The 4,320-nt window shown below is 37.1% G+C and overlaps 1 pseudogene; it reads left to right on the top strand.

The window, feature by feature from the left end:
• The window catches only part of LOC103749715, a 133,379-nt pseudogene that overhangs the window by 60,951 nt on the left and 68,108 nt on the right, over window positions 1–4,320 (top strand).

Genomic DNA, 4,320 nt, shown 5'->3' with positions numbered 1-4,320 from the left:
TATGGTGACTATGTCTCATTCAAACCACCACAGTATGTTCTCTGGACCCCATAAACTTATTGCCATATCGCAATGCAAAATGCATTTAGTCTAGTTTTCAAAGGCCCCATCTTCATTAACAGTCTCAAAACTGTTTAAGAGTCCAAAGTCCAAAATCCCTTTTGAAACTCAAGGCAATCTCTTAACAAGGACCCTATGTAAAATAAAAATCAAATTACATATTCCCAACATATAATGGCACAGATCATACATTTCTGTTACCACAGGGAGGAGTAGAGGCATAGTGAGAAAACACTGCACCAAAGCAGGACCAAAGTCCAGCAGGACAAACACCCAATCCAGTAGCTCCATGTGCAATGTCTGGCACTTCAGTTCCAAGGGGCTGAGGTGGCTCTGCCATTCAGGCCTTGTGACCTGCAATGTATTTCTGTCTCCTGGGCTGGTTCTACCCCCTGTATGAGGTTCTCCATGACTCTTTCACAGATCTGGCATCTCTGACATTCTGAAGTCTCTACCTCAACCTAGGTTTCATTTTCATAACTTTATAGGATAGCCTCCTGCCCTCTCAGGACCTTCACACAGGGACTCTACTGCCACACGGTACCTGGCCTCCATGGTCTTCTGAAACTTCAGACACAGAATCAGTGATCTCCTCACTCTTGCTTTTTCAAGCTTCCAAAGCCAGTATCACATGGATCAGGTTTCCAAGTCCGACTGCCAGCTTCCACAAGATCCTTGCCCCCTTCGATCACGTTAACAACAGTGTGCCTATACTGAAGCAATTCTTTCTAGAAGCAAGAAATTCCTTAGGCCTACTCCTTTCATAAACTGGAAGCTAACCTGGGTGGAGTCTTTCCCTGAGGGCACTCTTCCCATTGCTCCAGTGCAGAGCTTAATGAAGCTAAAGTCCTTAGCAATTGCATGACCCTTTTTCAGCACATCTTGGTTATAACATTAAAGGCTATAGATTCTATAATCTGATGTTCAGTAAGTCTAAAGTCACTATGGTGGCCGAATTGTTTCCTTTGTGGAAAACCTGAATATTTTCTCTCAAAATATTGAGTTAATTTCATGAAGCCTATACATAATATGGAGAGTAATCTGCTTTACTCAAAAGTCCAAACACATCTAAAACATCATTTCATAGCAACATTGAGCCAAATGTTGAGCCAAACAAATGAGCATGGTAGCCCAGTCAAACATGTAAAAGTAAAATGTGTGCAGTAAACACCAGTGTATGATTCTGCTTCTTAATGTTTTCTGTTTGCTATTACAAAACACCAATCACTGTTCAGATAATTGTGTAAAGACACAAAATATCAGTGTTGAAGAGGTGGGGTACCAGGGAGATGAACCAAATTAGAAGAAATGAGTGGTAAGCCGAAGTGAGAAGTTAGATCAGGAGGAAGGGTAGCAAAATTGTGCTACAGTGTGAGCTTATGCATGGAGGAATGATGTTGTCAGAGTCTGGTTCAGAAAGAAATCATTGGTAGTCACACACATGTCCCTGGTTAAACTCAGTGGGTCTCAAAACAACCAACCAAACAAACAACAAAGGCATAAATGTGGGAAAGAGATTTGGGAGTTTTTGTAGGGAGGAGAAACAGATAGGACAGGGTGGGCTGAGAGTAATCAGATTGCAATGTATATATGTACAATATTACCAAAGAACCAATTTTAATTCATAGAAAAGAAAAAAGCACATTCTAGTGAACATAACTCCTTCCTCCTAGCCTCTCTACAAGAAAGCTACAAAATTTAAGGAAATATTTCACCTCAGTGAAAAATCGAAACAATTTTATTTATTCATTTACCATTGTGTGTGTATGTTATATTTGTATGAATGAATTTTCCTTCTATGATACTATCAAATAGTTAGTCATTGTCTGATTCCTTTACAGATATTCAAACTTAAGGCATGGAAACCTGCATATAAAAATAAGATTACTGGAATTCAAAATCAGCAGCTGAAATTTCAGAAATCAGCTAGGTATCTTGCTGATTCTATGCTGACACTAACTTGCATTCCATTTTTGGTGAGTATATAACATTCTTATTTGGGTTTTTTATTTCAATTTTCAGATTCCTGTCCAGATTTCTATTATAATTAATCTGTTTTACTCAAAAATTTGAAGAAAAGTAGTCCTTAATTTTGGTGGAGAACAAAATTCTTAAAGGAGAAATACATGCAAGCTTGTTTACCTGTATTTTTATACATAACAATATTTTATTCTTTTGTTACAGTCCATAGACTGAACATATGGCTTCATTATTCTTAAAAACACTCATAATCTACCATTCAGAATTTCATTCTAGTCTGCAATTTGACTTTATGTGGTTAACCCTTTTGATCAGCAACCAAAGTCAGCACTCTATGAATATGGGAATGGGAAAAAGCATTCAATATTTTTACTGCTTACCAGGCAAGCTGTGGGGTTGCCTTATTTTGTTCTCAAATAATAAGGTATTGTTTTTCTTATTTTACAAGAGGAAATTAAAGTTCACAGCAGTTTGGAAATGACCTCAGAGCTGAATTAGAATTTGGAGGTGATTGCATAAAGAGTGAGGCCAGTCTCTCTCTCTCCATAGCATGTAAATAATAGGGATCTCATACTAGTTAATCTGAAGGTTTTTTAAAATTTTATAACCTGAAAAATAAACTCCAATCAAAGTTATCATTCCAGGCAGGGAAAGTGGTCAGGGAATCCTTACACGTCTCCCTCATTGAAATTTAAAATAATTTGTCGCTTTATTTATTCTTATTTTTAAATTATGTGTATATGTGTGGGTCTGTGCACATGTGTGTGTGTGTGTGTGTGTGTGTGTGTGTGTGTGTGTGTGCCCACAAAAACTAAAAGAGAGTTTTGCTGCCCAACATGAGTGCTGGGAACCTAACTCAGGTCTTCTGCCAGGGTAGCACATGCTTTAAATCACTGAGTCATCTTTCCAGCCCCAATTTGTCATTTTAAATAAACATGTGGGTAGGATGGAAGTTAAAGTAATATTTGTTATGGAATATTTTGATAAAAATATCCAAGTAACAACTGTTTGAACTAGTGGTATACACATAGCAGTACAGACATTCTCACACATGGCTGAACTGCTCTACCTTTTCTAATTGAAACTACTGAGAGTAAATATAAATCTTACTATGATATATGCATGCATGCACATGTTCTTCATATACTTTTATCACACAAGGAAAGCATAATCAAGTTATGCTTCAGAACACACATCAACCTGAAAAACAAGCTTATTTAAAAATTCTCCTTTTTTTTTGGTGTTTTTGAGACAGGGTCTCCCTGTAGCTCCAGCTGTCCTGGAACTCACTATGTAGACCAGGCTGGTCTTGAACTCACAGAGATCTGCCTGCACATTTTTCATTTTTTATAGGTTTTAAACTTTTATTTTTTTGTGTATATGTGTCTACAGGTATGTGTGTACATCACATCCATACCTTGTGCCCAAGAAGACCAGAAGAGGGCAATGAATCCTCTAGAACTAAAGTTCCAGGCAACTGTGAGCCACTTGAAGTGGGTGCTAGGAACTGCACCCAGGCCCTCTGCAAAAGCGTCAAGAGCTCTTAACCTCTGAGCCATCTCTCCAACCCCAACTTCCACATTGTAATGAAAGATGAATTCCAGTGTGTGTGGCGGGGGAGAGTGCCATTGGGGCAGGGGGTATAAAGACGATTAAGACTGATTGAGATGTTCTGTATAAAATACACAAAAATTCAACCATGTAGTCATCTAAGATCCATATGATCTGCACTAAACGTTCATTGTATATTCTTCAGCAGCAGTACTGAATTTCAATAAAAATAAAACATACTACAATTTTCTTCTTAGAATTTTAAATCTACAACTTACTGTGATAAACTATTTTTTAATGACACATCTTTAATATTAGGTGTCTCTGGCAACCTTCAGTGTATATTTCTTACTAGAAGGAAACATCTTAACAGCCACAAAAGTGTTCACCTGTTTGTCTTTGTTTAATATTTTGAGGATTCATTTGTTTGATTTACCAACAGTGATCTCAGCTGTGCTTCAGGTATATGCAGAGAACCCTTAAACTAAGAATCATTTCACTCCCAAAATCCATGCTCTGGTACTTTGATATGTCTTTTTTTTTTCTTTATTGTATTTCCTTTTCTGTGATCAACACTACATTCAAAATTAGTCTCCCTGATTAAAGAACAGAGACCATTATAGAAATGAGTATCACCTGTTTTGGTCTCATCAAAGTGAGATAATTATTCTAATATATTACATTATTTTCATTGTTAAGGGTTGGTTTCTTTTACCTTTTCAAATATAT

This window comes from Nannospalax galili, unplaced genomic scaffold, assembly GCF_000622305.1.
Source record: "Nannospalax galili isolate Female #2095 unplaced genomic scaffold, S.galili_v1.0 scaffold266, whole genome shotgun sequence".
Lineage (NCBI taxonomy): Eukaryota > Metazoa > Chordata > Mammalia > Rodentia > Spalacidae > Nannospalax > Nannospalax galili.
This window is presented reverse-complemented; position numbering and strand designations above follow the sequence as displayed.